General features: G+C 36.3%; 1 pseudogene; it reads left to right on the forward strand.

The window, feature by feature from the left end:
* Positions 1-6334: 6334 nt before the first annotated feature.
* LOC127555603 (uncharacterized) lies at positions 6335-9493 on the forward strand (annotated as a pseudogene).
* Positions 9494-23868: the final 14375 nt, after the last annotated feature.

The raw sequence follows: 23868 nt of genomic DNA on the forward strand, positions 1-23868 counted from the left end.
CTAGAGAGGAAGAAGGAAAGCATTTTAATGCTTTAATGGGTAGAGAGCTAGAAGAGAATTCTTGCAGACTAATCTTGCATTGTGTAGAGGAAGAAACTGGTTATCTCCTGCCTAAAGAGTCAGTCCTGGAGCTGAAAGGGAGGAGTGGATGAGACTAGACACTGGATAGCTTTCTACCCAGAGCTAGACTGAAGAACATTGGGGTGATAGAATCTTGGAAAGCCATGGCTAGAAGGAATCAAGAATCATAGCTTTAGAGCTGAAAGGAAATGAAGAGGTCATTTAGTCCAAGCCTCTCATTTGCCCATATTTGTCATTGTTCAATCATGTCTAACTCTTTGTTACCCTATGGTCCTTAGCCTAAGTCTTCTTAACCTCTCTTATCTCCCAGAGACTGTCCAAGCTCGCGTTCAATATTTCCATGACACTATACATCTTGTCCTCTACCAAACTCTTTTCTTTCTGCCTTTAATCTTTCCCAACATCAGTCTTTTCCAACGAGTTCTGTCTTCTCATTGTATGGCCAAAGTATTTAAGCTTCAATTTCAATATTTGACTGCATAGTCTGAATTAATTTCTTTAAATATTGACTGATTCGATCTCCTTGCTGTCCAAGGGTTGCTTGAAAGTCTACTCCAACACCACAACTCAAAAGCATAGATTCTGCAGGATTTCAACTCTCACAACCATACATTGCTACTGGAAAAACAATAGTTTGGACTATTTGAACCTTTGTCATCAAGAGGATATCTTTGCTTTTTTAGCATGCTATCCAGATTTGCCATAGCTTTGCTTTCAAGGAACAAGTGACTTTTAATATCATGTCTGCAGTTGTTTGTCATTACTTCCTTTTCTTCTTCTATTTGCCAGAAGGTGGTGAGACCAGTTGCCAAGATCTTAGGTTTTTTGGATGTTAAGCTTCAAACCAGCTTTTAGTCTCTCCTTTTTCACCCTCATCAAGAGGCTTCTTAATTCTTCTTCACTTTCTGTTATTAGAAGGGTATCACCTGCATATCTGAATGTTGATATTTCTCCTAGCAATCTTAATTCTGGCTTTTGATTCATCTAGCCTGGCATTTGATGTAATGTACTCTGCATATAAGTTAAATAAAGTGACAGCTTTTTCCAATCTTGACAATACTTCATACTGATTTTAAGGGCAGTTGGTGGAGAATAAAGCACTGGGCTCGGAATCAGAAAAATCTAGTCTCATTTACTAGCAATGTGATCTTTTCAAGTTACTTAACCTTACTTGCCACATCTGTAAAATGGGCTAGAGAAGGAAATTACAAACCATTACATTACTTTTGGCAAGAAAACTCCAAAAAGAAGTCACAAAGAGTTGGACAAGATTGGAATGACTCAACAACTTCTGATTTAAAATGTCTGGTTCTTTCCCACTACAATATGCTGACTTGCTCAAATTATTTCAAAGATTAGAGCACTCAACTTCTGGTTTGAGGGCTTCTCAAAATCATGGTATCTGGGACTATCAGAGGCTGGGAGGTACTTCAAAGATTATCTACTTCGATTCTACTCTTTATAAAATTCCCACCATCCCCCCTCCTTGTTACTCTAAAACTGACTAGTAGCTAAAGGCAGAATTTGGTATGGAAATAAAGACTCTAAGGCTTGGAATCCACAGCGCGCCTCCCACTACAGGGACTAGAAAGAAGATAAAGACTGGAAAGGAGGTACTCAGTCTGCTTTTTCAAAAGGTTGCAAAGTCCTTGACCCCTACCCTCATGGCAAAGGTCCTAGAAGGCATTTGGAGGGCGGAGGTAGGATAGAGCACTGGCTCTAGAGTCAAGGGCACCTGAGTTCAAATCCAACCTCAAACACATTCGTGGTATGACTCTGGGCAAGTCATTTAACCCTGCTTAAATTTCCCCATCTGTAAAATGAGCTGGAGAAGGAAATGACAAAGCACTCTAGTATCTTTGCTGAGAAAACCCAAAATGGGGTCATAGTCTGAACAATGATGACCACCTTTTTATAAAACAATACAAATAATTTTATTAGCTCATATTTTTAGTAAAAATCAAAGATTTATTGCCATTTTTATAATTATACAAAAACATCTCAAACATACAATACATATAACAATCACATATTTGATAAAAAAAAAAAAAACCTTTACGTTTGTCATACTTATGTAAAAATCACAACAGCAATGTGATGAATGTTTTCTAGTGAAGTTTTTCAAAGGATCACTGATAATTTTTTATGCTTATCAATATTTCTCCAACAGTTATAACAGAAAATCTAATTTCACAGATGTTGTGAATAATAGAAAAGTTGTATCCCTTTATTTTATAAACCAGAGAACTCTTTATTCTTTCATCCAAATAAGATTAGTAGATGATACATAAGCAGCTCTTTATCTTCTTTGTTTTTTCTTTCTTTTTTTAAATTTTCTTCTCTTTCATTTAAATGATGTTTTTTAAATTGGGGAACATAAAATTATTGACCAGTAAACATATTAACAACATTAATTTTTCATAAATATTGTGACTTTATGTTTCTGGATTATAGTATGAATTTGAAGACTTTTCATTGATTTACTTAGCCAAGTTTTTTTTTTTTTTAGTTTATTTTTAATACACATTGTTTTATGCATTATGTTAGGAGAGAAAAATGAGAGCAAAAGGGAAAAACCTGAGGAGAGATAAAAAAAAAAATAGGCAAAAGAAATAGAAAAAAACATAGTATGTGTTGATTTACATTCAGTCTCCTTAGTTCTTTTTCTAGTTGCAAATGGCATTTTGTAAGAGAGCCAGTTTTTTCGAAGTTATCCACCAAGTTGTGAAATGATCCCATCATTTTAGACAGCAATTTGGAATTATGCCCAAAGAGCTATAAAACTGCATACCCTTTGATCCAGCAATGTTTATACTGGGTATTTATCCCAAAGGAATCATAAAAGAGGGGAAAGGATCCATATGTACAAAAATATTTGTAGCAGTTCTGTTTGTAGTGCCAAGGAACTGGAAATTGAGTGGATGCCCAACAGCTGGAAAATGGCTGAATAAGTGCTGGTATATGAATGTAAGAGAATGTTATAGTTCTGTAAGAAATGATGAGCAGGCTGATTTCAGAAAAGCCCAGAAAGACTTACATGAACTGATCCTAAATAAAATGAGCAGAACCAAGAGAACACAGTACACAATAACAACAAGATTATGTGATGATCAACTAATGGACTTGGCTGTTGTTAACAGTGAGGTGATTCAATGCAAGTCCAATAGCCTTGTGAAGGAAAGTGCCATTGGCATTCAGAGAGAAAACGATGGAGACTGAATGTGAATCAAAATCATAGTATTTTTCACCTTTTTGATATTGTTGTTTATTTGCTTGTTTTTTTCTCATGATTTTTTCTTTTGATTTTTCTTGCCCAGCATAATGAATATGGAAATATGTTTAGAAGAATTATACATATTTGTATTGCTTGCTATCTTGGGATGGGGAAGAGAGGGAGAAAAATTTGAAACCCAAGGTTTTGCAAAGGTGAATATTAAAAATTATTTTCCCATATATTTGGAAAAATAAAATACTATTGGGGGAAAAAATCCTTCACTCAATGGTAACCAGCAACACTTGTAGGCTACTTTGGACATTCCTTCTTTATTTATTCTCCCAGTTATAAATTCTGAGAGTAGAATGGTTCACAATCTAAGATTAAGCAAAAATGGAATAAGAAATTGCTTTTCTTAAACTGGAACCTTTCCCAGTAAGATTTGGAATGAAGCAAGGTTACCCATTATCACCATTATTTTCAATATTGTATTAGAAACACTAGCCTCTGCAATAAGAGTTGAGAAAGAGATTAAAGGAATTAGAGTAGGCAATGAAGAAACCAAACTATCACTCTTTGCAGATGATATGATGGTATACCTAGAGAACCCCAGAGATTCTACTAAAAAGCTATGAGAAATAATTCATAATTTTAGCAAAGTAGCAGGATACAAAATAAATCCCCATAAATCCTCAGCATTTTTATACATCACCAACAAAATCCAACAGCAAGAGATACAAAGAGAAATTCCATTCAAAATAATTGTTGATAGCATAAAATATTTGGGAATTTATCTACCAAAGGAAAGTCAGAATTATATGAGCAAAATTACAAAAAACTTTCCACACAAATAAAGTCAGATTTAAATAATTGGAAAAATATTAAGTCCCTAAACTAATCTATTTATTTAGTGCTATACCAATCAGACTTCCAAGAAAATATTTTAATGATCTAGAAAAAATAACAACAAAGTTCATATGGAACAATAAAAAGTCGAGAATCTCAAGGGAATTAATGAAAAAAAATCAAATGAAGGTGGCCTAGCTGTACCTGATCTAAAATTATATTATAAAGCAGCAGTCACCAAAACCATTTGGTATTGGCTAAGAAATAAATTAGTTGATCAGTGGAAAAGGTTAGGTTCACAAGACAGAATAGTCAACTACAGCAATCTAGTGTTTGATAAACCCAAAGATCCTAACTTTTGGGATAAGAATTCATTATTTGATAAAAACTGCTGGGATAACTGGAAATTAGTATGGCAGAAATTAGGCATGGCCCCACACTTAACACCATATACCAAGATAAGATCAAAATGGTCCATGACCTAGGCATAAAGAATGAGATTATAAATAAATTAGAGGAACATAGGATAGTTTATCTCTCAGACTTGTGGAGGAGAAAGAAATTTGTGACCAAAGATGAACTAGAGACCATTATTGATCACAAAATAGAAATTTTTTATTATATCAAATTAAAAAGCCTTTGTACAAACAAAACTAATGCAAACAAGATTAGAAGGGAAGCAACAAACTGGGAAAACATCTTCACAGTTAAAAGTTCTGATAAAGGCCTCATTTCCAAAATATATAGAGAACTGACTCAAATGTATAAGAAATCAAGCCATTCTCCAATTGATAAATGGTCAAAGGATATGAACAGACGATTTTCAGATGATGAAATTGAAACTATCACCACTCATAAGAAAGAGTGTTCCAAATCATTATTGATCAGAGAAATGCAAATTAAGACAACTCTGAGATACCACTACACACCTGTCAGATTGGCTAAGATGACAGGAAAAAATAATGATGAATGTTGGAGGGGATGCGGGAAAACTGGGACACTGATGCATTGTTGGTGGAGTTGTGAACGAATCCAACCATTCTGGAGAGCAATCTGGAATTATGCCCAAAAAGTTATCAAACTGTACATACTCTTTGATCCAACAGTGCTACTACTGGGCTTATACCCCAAAGAGATACTAAAGAAGGGAAAGGGACCTGTATGTGCCAAAATGTTTGCGGTGGCCCTGTTTGTAGTGGCTAGAAACTGGAAATTGAATGGATGCCCATTAATTGGAGAATGGCTGGTAAATTGTGTATATGAATGTTTTGGAATATTATTGTTCTGTAAGAAATGACCAGCAGGATGAATACAGAGAGGACTGGCGAGACTTACATGAACTGATGCTAAGTGAAATGAGCAGAACCAGGAGATCATTATACACTTCGACAACGATATTGTATGAGGACATATTTTGATGGAAGTGGATTTCTTTGACAAAGAGACCTGAGTTTCAATTGATAAATGACCGACAAAAGCAGCTACACCCAAAGAAAGAACACTGGGAAACGAATGTGAACTATCTGCATTTTTGTTTTTCTTCCCGGGTTATTTATACCTTCTGAATCCAATTCTCCCTATGCAACAAGAGAACTGTTCGGTTCTGCAAACATATATTGTATCTAGGATATACTGCAACATATCCAACATATAAAGGACTGCTTGCCATCTAGGGGAGGGGGTGGAGGGAGGAAGGGAAAAAAAAATCGGAACAGAAACGAGTGTCAATATAAAGTAATTATTAAATAAAAATAAAAAAAAAACCAACAATATTGTATGAGGATGTATTCTGATGGAAGTAGATTTCTTTGACAAAGAGACCTGAGTTTCAATTGATAAATGATGGACAGAAGCAGCTACATCCAAAGAAAGAACACTGGGAAATGAATGTGAACTATTTGCATTTTTGTTTTTCTTCCCGGGTTATTTTTACCTTCTGAATCCAATTCTCCCTGTGCAACAAGAGAACTGTTCGGTTCTGCAAACATATATTGTATCTAGGATATACTGCAACATATCTAGCATATATAGAACTGCTTGCTATCTAGGGGAGGGGGTGGAGGGAGGGAGGGGAAAAATCGGAACAGAAGCGAGTGCAAGGGATAATGTTGTTAAAAAAAATTACCCTGGCATGGATTCTGTCAATATAAAGTTACTATAAAATAAAATAAAATATATAATTAAAAAATTAAAAAAAAAAAAGAAATTGCTTTTCTTGTCATTGACAATGGCGCTAGCATGTGCAAAGCTGGCTTTGCTGGGTATGATGCTCATCGAATTGTGTTCCTCTCCATTATTGGATGTCCAAGACAGTAGGGTGCATTGTGGGAATGGAGCAGAAGGACAATTATATTGGTGATAAAGCCCAGAGCAAGAGAGTATCCTGACCCAGCCATTCTCCAATTGATGGGCATCCATTCAATTTCCAGTTTCTGAAATATCCCATTGAACATGGCATTGTTACCAGCTGGCATGACATGGAGGAAATCTGGCATCACACATTCACAATGAGCTCCTTGTAGCTCGTGAGGAACACCTTGTTTTGCTTACAGAAGCTCCCTGGAACCTTAAGCCAAGAGAAAGAAGATGACACAAATCATGTTTGAGACCTTCAATACCTTAACAATGTATGTTGGTATTCAGGCTGTGTTGTCTCTGTAGGCCTCTGGTCATCCCATGGTATTGTTATAGGGTGATGGTATCACCCACACTGTGCCCATCTATGAGGCTCATGCCCTTCCCCATTCCATCCTTCAGATAGATTTGGCTGGCTGTGACCTGATAGACTACCTCATGAAGATACTGACCAAGAGAGGGTACAGCTTTCCTAACACAGCTGAAAGGGAAATTGTTTGTGACATTAAGGAGAAACTGCTATCAAGCAGGAGATGGCCACTGCTGCTGCATTCACTAACCTGGAGAAGAGCTATGAACTTCCTGGTGGCCAGGTGATCAATGAGAGGTTCAGGGATCCGATAGCCCTCTTCCAAATATTCTTCCTCGCTATGGAATCCTGGGACATTCATGAGACCATTTTCAGTTCTATCATGAAGTGTGATGGTGATATCTGAAAGGATCTATATACTAACACAGTATTGTCTGATGGAACTAAAGGTACCCTGGTATTGCTGACAGAATGCAGAAAGAAATCATAACCTAGCACAATGAAAATTAAGATCATTGCTCCCCCTGAACATAAGTATTCTACAGGATTGGTCTATTCTGGCTTCTCTCTCCATCTTCCAGCAGACATAGATGAGCAAGCAGGAATAGGATGAATCTGGCCCATTGAAAATGCTTCTGAATGGACTGAGAGCAAATGTATATAGCATCTGCTGCATGAGTACTCACAAAGTAAAAATTTGCCCTGGCAAATATAAGCCTTCTTTGAAAAGAAAACTGTTCCAAACTAACAAAAATGATATGATTATCTCAATAGATGCAGAAAAAAAATTTGATAAAATCCAACATCCTTTCCTATTAAAAAACACTTAAAGAGTATAGGAATAGAAGGAATTTTCCTTTAAATGATCAGTAACATCTATTAAAACCATCAGTAAGCATCATATGTAATCAGGACAAACTAGAACCATTCTCTGTTGGAATCTTTACAAACTGCTAACACATTAGGAGTTGATAGATTATTGATCTGATCTTAAAAGAAGATGTTTTGGGCCAGAATCTGAAACAAGGTACTAAGTAGAACTAATTAATACAATGCTTGTGTTTACACCTTTACTCTTTGGAATTCACAAGTATGGGAGATTCACAAAGTAAACTTTGTAACTTTGTGAATTCACACCTCCCTTGAAGCTCTTAGTGCCAGAGAGCACTATGGGAGAAACCCATAATCCCGCTCTCTCGAATAAATAGAGCTTCAAAGGGGCCAGTCAGAAGAGTTTTCAGAGGAAGAAGTTACGAGTCAAGAATTGAGCTCAAGATTGAGAAGGTTCTCTCAGAGGCAAGTCAGATTTTAACTTGGTGCTTGGCTCTGGAGGCTTAAGAAAGCAAAGGCAGAAACAAAGGACAAAGTAGCAAGAGCTCTTGGAACCAAGCAGAGAAAGAGACCTCTAAGCTAACTGGGCAATATTAGAGACAATAAAAGATCTGAACTTTTATCACCTGGCTGGGTTTTGGGATAATTATTGATCTGAACCAAAACTAAGGCTGCCTCCAGAAAACCTCCCTGAGAAACCTATCTTCTCCCAGAGAGAACCATTATTTTATTTTTTTTTTTAAAAGAAAAAGAACACCACAATTTTCAATAAGATTGGAGTGAGACAAAGTTGACCACTATCTATCATTACTATTCAATACTGTATTAGAAATGCTAGCTTTGGCAATAAGAAAAGAAAAAAATATTAAAGGAATTAGACTAGGTAATGAGGAAACCAAATTATCTTTGCAGATGATGTAATGGTATCCTTAGAGAGACCTAGAAAATCAACTAAACTACTAGAAACAATTCACAAGTTTAGTAAAGTTGCAGGATACAAAATAAATCCTCATAAATCATCAGCATTTTTATATATTTCCAACAAAGTATGACAGCAAGAGATACAAAGAGAAATTTAATATATCTGTCAATAATGTAAAATATTTGGGAGTCTACTAGGTAAGGCAAAGTCAGGAATTATATGAACACAATTATAAAACACTTTCCACACAAATATATCAAGTGCTCATAGGTAGGCCAAGCTAATATAATAAAAATGACAATACTACCTAAATTAATCTACTTATTTAAGGCCATACCAATCAAACTGTCAAGAAATTATTTTATAGATCTAGAAAAAATGATAACAAAGTTCATCTGGAAGAACAAAAGTCAAAAATTTCAAGGGAATTAATGAAAAATATGCAAATGAAGGTGGCTTAGCTGTGCCAGATTTAAAACTATATTTACAAAGCAGCCATTATCAAAACCATTTGGTATTGGCTAAGAATAGAGTAGTCAATCAATGGAATAAGTTAGGTTCATAGGACAAAATAGTCAATGACTACAGTAATCTAGTGTTTGATAAACCCCAAAACTCCAGCTTTTGGGATAAAAACTCACTATTTGACAAAAACTACAGGAAAAATTGGAAACTATATGGCAGAAACTATGCATTGACCCACACCTAACACCCTATACCAAGATAAGGTCGAAATAGGTTCATGATTTAGACATGAAGAGTGATATTAGAAGCAAATTAGAAGAACAAAGTATAGTTTACCGCTCAGTTTTGTGGAGAAGGAAGGAATTTGTGGCCAAAAAAAACCAAAACTGGAAATCATTATTGAACAAAAAAATAGATTATTTTGATAATATTAATTTAAAAAGTTTTTGTACAAACAAGACTAATGCATACAAGATTAGAAAGGAAGCAATAAACTGGGAAAACATTTTTACATTCAAAGGTTCTGATAAAGACCTCATTTCTAACATAGAGAATAAATTTATAAGAATTTAAACCATTCTCCAGTAGATAAATGATCAAAGGATATGAATAGACAATTTTCAGATGAAGAAATTGAAATAATTTCTAGTCTTATGAAAAGGTACTCTAAATCACTACTGATCAGAGAAATACAAATTAAGACAACTCTGAGATACCACTACACATCTTTCAGATTGGCTAAGATGACAGGAAAAGACAATGACAAATGTTGGAGGGGATATGGAAAAAATGGGACACTAATACATTGTTGGTGGAACTATAAATGAATCCAGCCATTCATTATAATAAATTATAATAAATAATCAAACTGTACATACCCATTGATCCAGCAGTGTTTCTACTGGGCTTATATCCCAAAGAAATCTTAAAGGAGGGAAAGGGACCCACATGTGCAAAAATGTTTGTGGCCGCTCTTTTTAAAAAAAGAAAAAGAAAAAGTTTGTTCTAATTAAAAAGTATCTGATTTTTTTCCCTAAAAGTTCTCTTGCCCAAATTTTCTAGTTACATTTTTAAAATGTCATTTCAACTTGTGAGTTTTCATGATCTCTGCAGGCAGAGTATTTATACAAAGAAAGCACAACAGCCTTTCTTTTCCAATCAATTACACTCCTGCTCGCTTCGGCAGCACATATACCAATCAATTATACTCTTTGAATCTGAAAGATAAATATACTAGTTCCTATTCAGGATTTTGATTTTGGTTTGTTTGTTTGTTTGTTTGTTCTGTATTTCTCATCTTAGGCTGTCTCAATTATCTTTGCTTATATAACAGCTTCAACTGCTTCAATATATTTCTATTACAAACCAAAACAATTCTGATTACCACCTTATAAAAATTGTTTTTATTGGAATCAGAGGGATCAGTTTGTTAACAAAAATTAACAACAACAAAAAGGATTTATTATGTTCTAGATACCTTACCAAGAACTAGGGAGACAAAAAAAGGAAAAACATAGGCTCTGTCCTTAATTATTTTATAATTATATAAATATATATTATATATGAAATAATTGATTATTTTAATTATATAGTTCTCCCCCTCCCCCCCCCATCTCATGTAAAGACAATTTTTAACTTTTTTTTTTTTTTTTTTTTTACTTTCCTTCCTCTTCCCCTTTCCCCTTCCTGAGATAGAAGTATTTGATATAGGGAATACATGTGTACAATGGAAAACATTAGTTATGTTTTGAAAGACGACATAGATTTTAAAAAACCAAATAAATAAAGTGAAAAATTGGGTGCTTCCATCTATATTCAGACTCCTCTAGTTCTTTCTCTTGAGGTAGATAGCATTTTTCATAAGTCCTTTGCAATTGTGGTTAGTCACTAATTTAATCTTGAGTTCTTAAATCATTCAATTATCCTTAACCATATTATTATTATTATTATTATTATTGTCCTGATTCTACTAATTTCTTTTTCCCCCCGAGGCAATTGGGGTTAAGTGACTTGCCCAGGGTCACACAGCCAGAAAGTATTAATATCTGAGGTCACATTTGAACTCAGGTCCTCTAGCCATTGTGCCATCTAGCTGCCCCTTGATTCTAGTCATTTTACAAAAGATCAGGTTTTGCTAAAATCATCTCCATCATTTCTTAAAACACAATAATATTCTATCACATGAGCATGCTATAACTTATTTAGCCATTCCCCAGTTGATGAGTATCTCTTTAATTTCCAATTCTTTGCTACTAAAAAAGAGCTGCTATAAATATTTTTGTCCATATATATTCTTTTCTTCTTTCTTTGATCTCTTTAGGAGTATAGACATAGTCATGGGATTGATGGGATGGTCAAAAGGTAAACATGGTTTCATTGTTTTGGGGGTATAGTTCCAAATTTCTTGACAGAATGGTTGAACCAGCTGACAATTCCACCAACAGTACATTAGTGTCCCTGTCATCCCATCCCAGTCCCTCCAACATTTGTCCTTTTCCTTTTTTGTCAATATAGCCAATCTTATATGAAGTAATAGCTCAGAATTATTTTAATTTGCATTTCTCTACTTAACTAATTCTTTTTAAAAGAGTTACCTAAAAGTAGTGAGAGGTTTAAAAATTTGCTTTCAGACACCCAGCTAATAGGCAATAAAAGTCAATTTTTTTTTTTTATTACAAGGTCTGCCATTGGCATTTAATCCACCTGGCTCATCATATGAATAATGAAAGCAACAAAATTTAGGAAAAAAATTAAGAAAAAGGTACAATCTTTTTCTTTTTCTTTTTTCTTTTCTTTTCTTTTCTTTTCTTTTTTTTTTTTGTTGAGGCAATTGGGGTTAAGTGACTTGCCCAGAGTCACACTGCTAGAAGGTAATTAAGTGTCTGAAGTCAAATTTGAACTCAGGTCCTCCTGACTTCAGGGCTGGTGCTCTATCCACTATACCATCTAGATGCCCCATTAAACATTTTTTTAAAATGAAATTGTAAGTAATGAAAGTTTATAGTAGCCAAGTTTACTTTTTCCATGTTTGTTATGGAATGTAACTGGACCTGTGATGTCACTACTATAGGAAATTCCCAGTTAAGGAAATTCCCTCTATCATTGTAGTTCAGCACCTTCTCTACAACTTGTGGTCTTGCCCTAGTTGCCTAAAATAGTTCAAGTTAAAGTTTGTTGCCCAGAGTCACACAGTTGAAATTAGTCAGTGGCAGACATTAAATCTAGAGCTTCCTGAGTTGTAGGGCACCTCCCTAGCCACAACACCCTTCTCAGTTTTTAAAGAGAAGAAAAAATACTATAAGATATTAGCACTAGAATAGACCTTAGTGAAGAGCTGAGATTCCATACCACTCACTCATTTACAGATGAATAAAACAGGAATTCTCAAGAAACAAAGAGGTTTGCCAGAAGTCATATAAATGAAGGTCAGGAATTCTGCCCTGGTGTCCTTAACTCTACTTAGGGTCTTTTCTACATGACTGACCTAATTGATCATAGTTCCTCACATTTATGGAGCATTTTAGGATTTTTCAATTTGGTCACAACCCCTGAGATGAAGGCATTGCTAGAATTATCAGGTCCATGTTGGGTGGGAGGGAATTAGTTCATTTGATTCTTCTTCCCTTTTGCTACCCCAAACCAAGAGATAAAGTCACAGAAGGAGGCCAGTTAACAGAGATGAGCTGTGACTCACAATGAAATTTAAAGATATATCTATGAATAAATGTTTGTGTTTTATTACCACTTTATGGAGTTTTTAAAAGTTTCCTTTATTGTAATGTTAGGTCAGCTGCTTATTGGCTGGCCAGAGAACGATCACTCTGTCGATGATCATTGTGAAGCCAAGCCTGCCAGCCCCAATTTTGGATGCGAGAAGCCTATTTCAGGCAGGAAACAGCTTGATGGAATGTAATCCCTGCACTTCTATCAGAGTTGTAGAGGAAAGGGGGATTCCCCCTACCCCCCCAATGCACTCCCCTTTTCCCCCCAAAAAATTCATGTTGTCATGTAGGTCTATTATTAAAAGATAGAGAGAGCCTGACATAGAGGTGGGGGGAGGTGGGAAAAAACAGCAATTTTTAGGCAAGATGGCTATGAAGAGATAGAGAATAACTAATACTTACATAGTGCTTTAAAGTTTGCAAATCTCTTTACACGTGTTAACTCATTTTTATCTTTGAAACAGCCCTGTAAAATTAGATGCTATGGTGATCTTTTTATCCCCATCTTATAGATGGGGAAACTGAGGCAAGCAGTTATTTAAGAGACTTACCCAGGATAACACATAAGTCTTTCTGATTCCAGGTCTGGCAATCTACCTACTGTATCTGAAATGCAGGTGGGATGGGGGAAAGGGTGGAGGTACAAGGATGAGGAAAGGAAAGAGAGAAAGGGAGAGAGATGGACAGATGGATATATAGACAAAGGCAGACAAAGAGACAGAGGCAAAAGAGAGAGATAGAGAGGAAAAGGAGAGAGAAATAGAGGACAGAAATGAAGACAAGACAGACAGACAAATGTTCTTGTAGTAAAAATACTGTCAGGGCAATTAGGTGTTTCAGTGGATAGAGTACTGGCCCTGGAGTCAGAAGGACTGAGTTCAAATTTGGCTTCAGATACAACACTTAGCAGCTGTGTGGCTCTGAGCAAATCACTTAATCCCAATTGTTTTGCTCTGATTTCCAAAAGGTACAGAGACAAAGTTGCTGGATTTAGATCAGAAGACATGAATTCCAAATTCTAGCTCTGCCAACAAGTCTAAATCTTTCAGCGCCTTAGCTCCTTGTGTATAACATCTTAGCTTCCTTCCAGCTACAAATACTGTATAGAACCTGTATGTTACTTGCTATTCAGTTTCTTCATAATCTGCCCTCACCTCCTCACCTCACAAAATCTTTCTCCTGCTCTTCCTACATCTCCTCTTTCCCCTCTTCTCCCTCCTGCCCCTCCTTTCCCAGCTCCCCATCCTTCCACTCCTCTTCCTCCTTCTTCCTCTCCTTCAGGGTCTCCATTGACTTGTTCTCATTTTCTCTACTTAACCACAACTATAGCTGCTGGAATCTCAGGTCCTTCAGGACTCAGGTCCTTAGTGTCCATCTCAAACACAAAGTTTGCATATTGATTTAGAAAATGATATATTAATATTTTCTATGTCTTGTCCTATTTTTATTTATTTTGTTAAATTCCAAATACATTTTAATCTGGTTCGGGGCACTTGGAAATGTCTGCAGGACTGTGTGTTCGATCTCTCAACTGTGGTTCAGAGTCCCAGGGATATCTAAATTCTTTTAGATGGAAAAATGGAGAAAGCACCAACCTTCAAGTCAGGAGACTCTGAGTTCATATTTGACCTTCAGACACTTACTAGCCTATGATCCTGGGCAAGTCATTTAACACTGTTGCCTGATTTCTTCATCTATAAAATGATCTGGAGAAATAAATGGCAAAGTATTTTAGTATCTTTGCCAAGAAAATCCTAAATGGGTTCATGGGGAGTTGGATATGACCAAAATGATTTAGTGAGAACAAAACAACCCTAATTAGTTGCACATAGCCAGCTAACTAACTAGAGGATCCTTAGACATTTAATTCTCTCTTTTGAATTGAACTCCTCTGCTGCCACTTAGATATTCTCAGTCTAAAATCTTATTTGAGGAATTTTAAAAATTCATTTTAATCCTTAGCTCTTTTTTGGTTGGCTCTCTGGGTTCCTGAAAATCATCGCTCCACTTAACTAAATTGTAAAGGAATTGAGTGGAATTGTGTGTAGGAGAATTTTTTCAACCCAAAATGTCACTTGGATAGCCCAGTCCATGTAAGTCACCTGGAAAGAAAACTTGAAAGAGTTGGATATAGTTTGCCATTTACCCAATAACCAAATCGCTGCAAAGATAAATGCTGCATAAATGCAAAGTATGGGATTTCAATAAATCAGTTCATAGAATTCCCATAGTATGGGAATTAGAAAAGGACATGAGAGACTGTATAACCCCATCCTTTCTTTTTTATAGAAGAAGAAGCCCAAGACCCAGAGACTAGCCTAGAGCATTATTTCTGTCTCTTGTGATTTACATGAACATGCTGAACATCAAATAGGATGAACATAAACTTGTGGTCAGAAGTCCTGGGTTCAAGGCCCAGCTATGGCACTGACTGACTTTGTAACCCTAAACTTTAGTGCAAGGAATGGGGGATGAGAAGAGGACTGGTGCATGCAGAGTCTGGACTCTGTGAAAGTAGAGGCCGGTGTGCTAGGGGTCCCACAGGGCAGCAAGAGCAGGTTCCAGCAGCAGTGCCAGGAGAAGGGTCATGGACAAACTGCACCAGGCCCAGCTCCTCTCTACTTCCAGGCTCATCTCCTTGTTAAATTTCTCTCTGGGATCATAAGCAGTCTAGGGGCCATCAACCTGCTCAGGTACACCCTAAATTGCAGAAGTTCTTTAATTGTTTACTACCATTCTAGTCTGTAGGGGGGGATTTTCTTCTTCCTTTGGAGTTTCATCTCAATCCCAAACTCTGTTTTTATTGACTTGGACAGAAGTCATAATTAATGGACGTGTACTTTAATACCAATATCAGCATAAAAATAGAGATCAAGGAATAGCAAGTTACAAAATGATAGGGTGTCTTCTCCTCCTCAGTAGTTACAGGAAGAAACATGGTCAGGTGGGTAAAAGGGAGTGAGGTTTCCCTGGGCTCTCTCCAAGGAAGAAGGGGAAGTGAAGAATCTGGACATCAGTCATCTCACCAGCCAAAGGCTACACACGTGCTGCTTTCTGTTCCTCTGCACAGTCCCACTTTATCTACAGTTATCTCTGCTCCTGGTACCCTGGTCTGGTTAGTACCTGCTCTCCCCTCTCAGACTGCTCTTTCCTGCTACTTCCTGCCTGAGTTAGTGGAGGGGCAGCAAGCTCTCCTATGTGTCCCTTCCTTCTCTTTCTCTTCTCCATGTTTTTCCTCATATCCTATCCCAGAAATATGAAAGCCTTCTTGGGAAACTCTGAATATTGTCTGCCCACCAGCAGCATCCAGGCCCACACCAGCTTAACAACCAACTCTCTAAGCCACATTTTTGTGGGAGGGGCATTTTCCCCAATGTTAAATCCATGTTTTCATCTGTAAAATGAGGGTAATAATAGTCTTTTTTTCTTTTAAATATTTTTATTTTCCCCAATTACATGTGAAACATTTTTTTACATTTTTAAAATTTTAAGTTCCAATGTGTTTAGAAGAATTGCACATTTAATTTATATAGGATTACTTGCTGTCTTGGGGAAGAGGATGGGAGGGAGAAAAATTTGGAACACAAGGTTTTGCAAAAGTGAATATTGAAAACTATCTTTGCATATATTTAAATAATATTTAAAAAATTTTTTTGACTGTCTGATTCTCTCCCTTTTTCCCCATACCGCCCACACTGAGAAGGTCCATATAAACTTGTACAAAACATGTCCATAAGAGTCATATTGCAAATAGATCTTCCCCCCCAAAAAAAGAAACCTTAAGAAAAAAGAAAAGAAATCAAAAACCAAAATATGCTTCCGTCTGTATTCAGACACAATCAGTTATTTTTCTAGATATGGAGACCATTTTTCTTTTCTTTTTTAAAATATTTTTATTGAAGCTTTTTATTTTTAAAACATATGCAAGGATAATTTTTCACCATTGACCCTTGCAAAACCTTGTGTTCCAATTTTCCCCCTTCCATCCCCCTATTCCCTTCCTAGATGGCAAGTATATTAAACATGGTAAAATATATATAAATCCAATATAGGCATATATATTTATACAATTATCTTGCTGCATAAGAAAAATCAGATCAAAAAGGGAAAAAATGAGAAAGAAAATAAAATTCAAGCTAACAACAAAAGAAGTGAAAATGCTGTGTTGTGATCTACACTCAGTTCCTGCGGTCCTTTCTCTGGGTGTTAGATGGCTTTCTTCATCACAAGACCATTGGAACTGGCCTGAATCACCTCTTGACTAGAGCCATGTCCATCAGAATTGATCACCACAATACTCTTGTTGCTGTGTACAATGATCTCCCAGTTCAGTTCACTTCACTTATCATTAGTTTATGTAAGTCTCTCTGAAATCTTTCTGCTGGTCATTTCTTACAGAACCATAATATTCCACAACGTTCACATATCATAATTTATTCAGCCATTCTTCAACTGATGAGCATCCACTCAATTTCCCAGTTTCTTGCCATTACAAAAAGGGCTGCCACAAACATTTTTGCACTTGTGGGATAGAGACCATTTTTCATAAGTTCTTCAGAGTAGTCTTAGATTATTGTATTGTTGAGAATAGCAAAGTCAGAGTGATAATAATTTAAAATTATCTGTTCCACAGAGTTGCAAAATAAAACACTTTGTAAATCCCAAAATGCATAAGTCAATATGAATAGTTATCATATGCAAAATCACTTGCCCTAGTAACTGAAATGTCTATGTGAGTCAGGAATAGTCTGGAAAAATTTTATGTAAAAATTAAGTGTATAGGGCAGCTAGGTGGTGCAGTGGATAGAGCACCAGCCCTGAAAGTCAAAAGGACCTGAGTTCAAATGTGATTTCAAGACACTGAACACTTCTTAGCTATGTGATCCTGAGCAAGTCACTTAACCCCAATTGCTTCAGAAAAAAAAAAAAAAAGTAAGTGTATACTAAACTGATCCTTGAAAGAAACAAGAGATAACATCTGATTATTTCTGACTCTTGATGAACCCCGTTTGGGGTTTTCTTGGCAAAGATACTGGAGTGGTTTACTATTTCCTTCTGTAGCTCATTTTACAGATGAGGAAACTGAGGTAAACAGGGTGAAGTCACTTGCCTAGGATCTAATAAGTGTCAAAATTGAGATTTGAGCTCAGGAAGATTATCTTACTGATGTCAGACCTGGACTTCTAAACACTATGTCACTCCCTAGGGACACTATGTCACGACCCTAGAATTAGGATAGGACATTTAAGGATTTTCTGAGAGGGATAAATACCTTTATAGAAGGAGAAAAGAAACAAGGTGAGAAAAAAAAACACATTAAATATGATGTGGGAAGAAAACTGCTTTAAGAAGGTTGGAGCCAAGATTAGAACTTAGAATGTAGAGAGGAATGTTTTGTACGTGAGGTCAGGTAGAAGTATGATGGCAGATTGCAAGTTTGAAATTGATCCCAGAAGCAGAGATTCTTGTAGGGTCTTAGCTGGCAACAGCCACCCTTTCAGAATAAAGCCCCAGAGCATTGGAACACACATTGGCATCCTGCTCTTGGCTACAGCCTCCTGCCATTGTCCTAGCTGGGTTCCCCTCTTCCCTGGGCACCCTGCCAAGGGAGTGGCACTTAAATTTCCCTCCTCTCCCACAAGCAAGCTCACAATTCTCTGAGGGTTTTTACCTCTTAAAACTACAAGGAAGTAGACAAAGTCAAAATAACAAATAATGGAGATGTTATAAAGTTACAGGAAACCTTAAAAGTCTGGTCACAGTTATCCCTAGTCTTCCCAAGAATCTAAATGAAAATAGGACTGGTCTTTCTTAATGTCTTACCCTGATTCAACTTGGTTCATTCTTTTTGTTGTTTTTTGGTTTGGTTTTTGGTATCTGGCTGCAATTTCATCAGAGTAGGGAGCTCTGGGTAAGGAAAAAGAAAACTCTGAGAGTAGCCTGAGGCCCTGAGAAATAGAGTGACTTATCTAAGATCAAGCTGCCAGCATCTGAGGTCAGTGTGACCCCAGATCTTTCTTCTGCCTAGCACATTGTCATCTTTTTGTCTCATGGACCCCTTTGGCTTCTTGGTGCTTGCTCAGAATAATGTTTTTACTTATTTATTTAAATTTTTTTTCTTTTCAAATTAATGTTTGTAAATACATCAAATAACATAAATGGAATTACAAAGAAAATCAATTCTATTGAAATAGTTATCAAAATTAAAAAAAAAAAAATCAAAGATCCCTTCCTGTGACAGTCCCTGCCTCAATTCACTCATTTTGGAGTTTAACAAGCCTTATTCCAATTTCTTTTTATTTTTATAGATCACATTGAGGAATTCCTTTTTCTTAGGTTCCATCCCTCCTCTATTCTTTCTCTCTTTCTCACAGACATGTCTCCCTCCTCTCTTCTCTCTCTCACTCTCTTTTTCCTCTCTCTCTCTCTTTCTCTATGTCTGTCTTCCCTCCTCTCCACTCTCCATCTGTCTTTCTGCCTCCCTCCTTCTTTCTATCTGTCTGTCTTCCTCCTTTCTCTCTCTTTCTCTTTTCTCTCTTTCTCTGTGTCTATCTTCCTCTCTCTTTTCCTTCTCCCTCCTCTTTCTCTTGCTCTCTCTTCTTTCTCTCCCTCCTTCTCACTCTCTCTCACTCCCTCCTCTCTCTCTTTCTCTCTTTGAATATCTGTCTTCTCCTCTGTCTTCCTTTCTCTCTCTCTCTCTCTTTGCGCGTCCGTGTGTGTGTGTGTGTGTGTTTGTGTGTGTCTATGTCTGTCTGATTCTCTGTCTCTCTATCTGGAGACTTTATAACTATTTCCCATTCCCCACCCACCTACTCCAAATCTTCCTTCTTTTTTCCTTAGAAAAAATATTACTGGCATCCAAATGAATGGGATACCAGAAGATCAAGGGAAATTTACATTACATTACATTATTAACAATACTAATAATTTCTAATTCAGAGCTACAAGGTTTACAAAATGTTTGCTCCTAACAACAGCTCAGTATTAACCTTTTTTTTTATTTAAAAATTTTTAGGTTATACATGTACTTTCATTTTTTACGTATTTCCATATGAATCATGTTGGGACAGAAAAATCAGAACAAAATGAAAAAAACATGAAAAAAAGAAAAGAAAGGTGAAAATACTATACTTTGATCCTAATTTAGTCTTCACAATTCTCTCTCTCGATGCAGATGGCATTTTCTATCTATAGTTTATGGGAATTGCTGTGTATCATCGAATTGCTGAGAAGAACTAAGTCTTTCATAGTTGATCAGTGTCAACCTTTTTCAGAGTTTGGTCTAAAAAAGATAGCATTAGTTTGTATTTGTGGATTTATTCCTCCTAAGAAAGCAGATATATAGACATGGGCACACTAATAAAACCACTTAAGCACAACAAAAGCTAGGGTTTTTTTTCCTTTCTTTGTAAGCTTCCTTAGACCTTAGCACAGTGCCTGGCACATAGTAGGTATTTAATAACTGATTGTTGGTTGACTGAATAAGTTATTACTTGGACTGTATGTGTCAGACAGCACTGGGCTCACCAAATTCAGGTACATAAGTGTGTGTATGTATGAATATATAGGGAGTCAGGATTGGGGAGGATAGTGATAAAAGTACTTCACTTGCTTTAAATCGCAATAGCAAAAAGAGCATGCAAACTGAAACCTTTCTTGGCATATTAGATCAAATTCAAGTCTAGACATTTGGTTTTCTACTGTGCAAATAGAAACCTATCAACAGCATACCAATTAGTAAAAATATTTATTTGGAATGGAAATGTAGCTGAAAACAACAGAGACATTCTCAGCACCTATTCCTCAAATGAATGACCTACTTACAGGACTTGAATTCTGGCACTGACTTTTACTAATTGTATGAACTTAGGTAAGTGCAACCTCTCTGAACCTCAATATGTTCTTCTGTACAATGGGAATTAAAATTCATGGATTATCTACTTTGTTGATGTGAAACTGAGGCAGTTAATGATTTTTTACTAACCACTTTTTTTGCTCAAGCTCTCCTATTATCCAGAGGAACCCAGATTGATCTGGGAATCAAAAGCAGAAAACAAATAAGCATTCCTTAAGCTGGCCATATTACAAATTCCTGGCAGTTTTTTCATGCTGAAGCTGGAACTCCCCCTGCCATGCCACAGAAACAACTTAGAGTGGCTCATGTTGACCCCCAACCCAGTGATCCAATGTGATATAACCATGATATGCCTTCTGAAAACAGGCCAGCCCAGGGATAATCTGATAAGACCACTATGAGATGGCCCTCCACTCTTCTGAACTGTGATTTTTGTCTTGCTAACCTAATTAGACCACTATGTGATTACACCCCCACCTTAATCTAGTGATTTTTGTCTTTTTGATCCTGCTGCCTATGCCCACCCTAAATTCAGTTCTAATTGTGCTCTCATATATATAAATCTGCCTTCTTAGGAGGCAAAAACCCATGGATATAACCTAACTCTGTATTTCTTAGACCAAACTCTGAAGAAAGTTGCCACAGTCATGTCTAACTCTTCATGGCCCCATTTGGAATTTTTTTGGCAATGATAATACTGAAATGGTCTGTCATTTCCTTTTCAGTTTATAAGTGAGAAACTAAGGTAAACAGGGTCTTGCCCAGGGCCACACAGCTAAGAAGTGACTTTAGCCAGATTTGAAGTCAGCTCTTCCTGGCTCCAGATCCAGCCCTCTATCCACTGTGCCCCTAGTTCTGAAGTAGTTCACCATCTAATAGGGGAGACAACAAGTAAACTAAATATAAACAAAATAGAGATGGGATCAGTTGAGAAAAATCTCAAAAAAAAAAAAAGTATAAGTAAGATGAAGGAAGATGAGAAAAGACTTTTTTGCAGAAGATGAAACTTAATTTGAGATTCCAAAGTAGCCAAGGAAGAAAGGATGAGGAAGGGAAGGGAAACAGAGATGAGGAAGGAGAGAGTACTTATAATTTTTCATATAGCATAATTCATAGATAGACACATATATATACACATAGGAGAGAGTCACTTGGAGGGGAGAGGACTAAGGCTATAATTGATTGTTAGAGGGAACATCTAAGGAGGAAACCCATTATATTTATACAAATTGGTCACTGCTTGAACCCAAGTCTTCTTGGCTCTGAAGCCTTCTTATAAGTTTAATAAGCACTTTCCTCACAATAATCTTGTGAAATGTCACCAGCATCATTGCTAGCTGTTCAACTCCGGATAAGTCATTTAAATTTTGTCTACCTCAGTTCTTCAATAGTAAAATGGGGACAATAAATAATAGCATCTAACTCCTAGGATTGTTACAAAGATCAAATGAGATTATACATGTGAAATGCTTAGTGGCTGATACACAGTTGGCTTAATAAATGCTTATTGTTTTGTTTTTTAATAAATGCTTATTGGAAGGATACTTTCCTTCATCCAATATTTCTTTTACAGATAAGGAAATTTAGGTTAAGGGCACTTCTGTATTTGACCAAGGAGTCACAAGTTAAAAATTTTCAGCCCCTAGATTTGAGCTCATGGCTTTTCTAATTCAGCTGAACTGCTCAGGTCTCAATATTCTTGGGAGAGAGCTGTCCTTATGTGGACCATCTAAGAAGTTTTGGTGATTTTTGGCGGACTGAAGGTCTAGTAAGTTTCATGGCCATTCGGTGGACACTGATCAGAATCTTTAGAGGGAGTGGCTCAAGGAAGAATGGAAGGGAGGCTGAGGATGCAAAAAAGAAATTGATTCCCCTGCAACCAATCTAATGTTCCCAAGGTCTCTCACAACTATTCTGGCCAAGCTGTGTATGTAAGGAGCCTAGGCTCCTTAAGAAGAAATTATTGAAATATAATCTTTTCATTTTATTCTTCTTGGGGTTTTTTGTTTACCACATGACTAATGAAGAAATATATTTTGCAAGATTTTACATATATAGTTGATATATTGTTTACCTTCTCAATCAGTGCTGGTGGGGGGAGGCGGGAAGTTGAACCTCAAAACTTGAATGTTAAAATAAATAAATCTAAATTTAAAAAGACATAAAAGAAAAAAAAAGACATAAAAGTTGGCCAAAAAGAAAAAGAAAAGAAACCAAAGAAGAAATTATCTTGGCTAGATCTTGGCATCATAGGTTTAAAGTAGGAAGGCTATCTTTAGTCCAATCTCCCTTCTAATAGGAGAACTGAGATTCCCAAAGGGTCAGTAGACTATTTCTGCTCTCAGAATTGTGCAGTTAACAATGAGGGATTAGAGTTTCTAGTGCTTTAGTTCATAAACCCCCAATGGTATGCTATCCCAACTATTAGTCAGATTGAATGAGCTTTTAGAAAAGATATTTACCAAGCAGAGAAAGTAATAGAAATTGATACAAAATACTGTTCCCAAACTGTGAACCCAATGACCCTGGAGAAAGTGGGCTCAGACTTAAAATACAAAGACTGTGAGACATAAACTCATATAAATGAAGCACATATAACAAACAAATATGTCTTAACTCTTTCTACCTTTGTAGAGTTCTTACAAAATTCCCTTCAAAAGTCAGTGCCTCTGGTTTGAACCTTTTTGGCATAAAGGGTCATGACCCTTCTTTTTCTCTCAAGTTGACCATTTGTATCCATGTTTGTCCTTGTGGCAAATCAGAATATTGGTAGGACTGGGGAGTTGTAAATTAACCTACCAAAGTCTCTTTAGTCAGGATTATCCTGAATAAAGAAATTGTGATAAAGATCCCATGCAGTTTGGGTTAACTTTGTCTCCAGAAAGATTGATTTGAGAGTCAGTTATGGGCCCTTTGAGCAAAGACTATAAAAACAGTGTTTGAGCCTTTTTTGTTTGTTTGTTTTTAAATAGACTTTAGTGAATTGTTCCTAAGATCTGAGGGAATCTCTGAATTAATTTTTTTAATCACTTCACTTGCATTTTTTAAATAAGTTCTTATTTTCCTGAACTTTTAGTTACTATAGGAACTACCTTTTCCTAAAAGTATTGGAATGTTAAGTTATTATTAATCAGAGAAATGCAAATTGAGATATCACTACACACCTGTCAGATTGGCTAAAATGACAGAGAAAGATAATGCAGAATTTTGGAGAGGATGTAGGAAAACTGGACACTGATACATTGTTGGTGGAGTTGTGAATACATC

This window comes from Antechinus flavipes, chromosome 3 (assembly GCF_016432865.1).
Source record: "Antechinus flavipes isolate AdamAnt ecotype Samford, QLD, Australia chromosome 3, AdamAnt_v2, whole genome shotgun sequence".
NCBI lineage: Eukaryota > Metazoa > Chordata > Mammalia > Dasyuromorphia > Dasyuridae > Antechinus > Antechinus flavipes.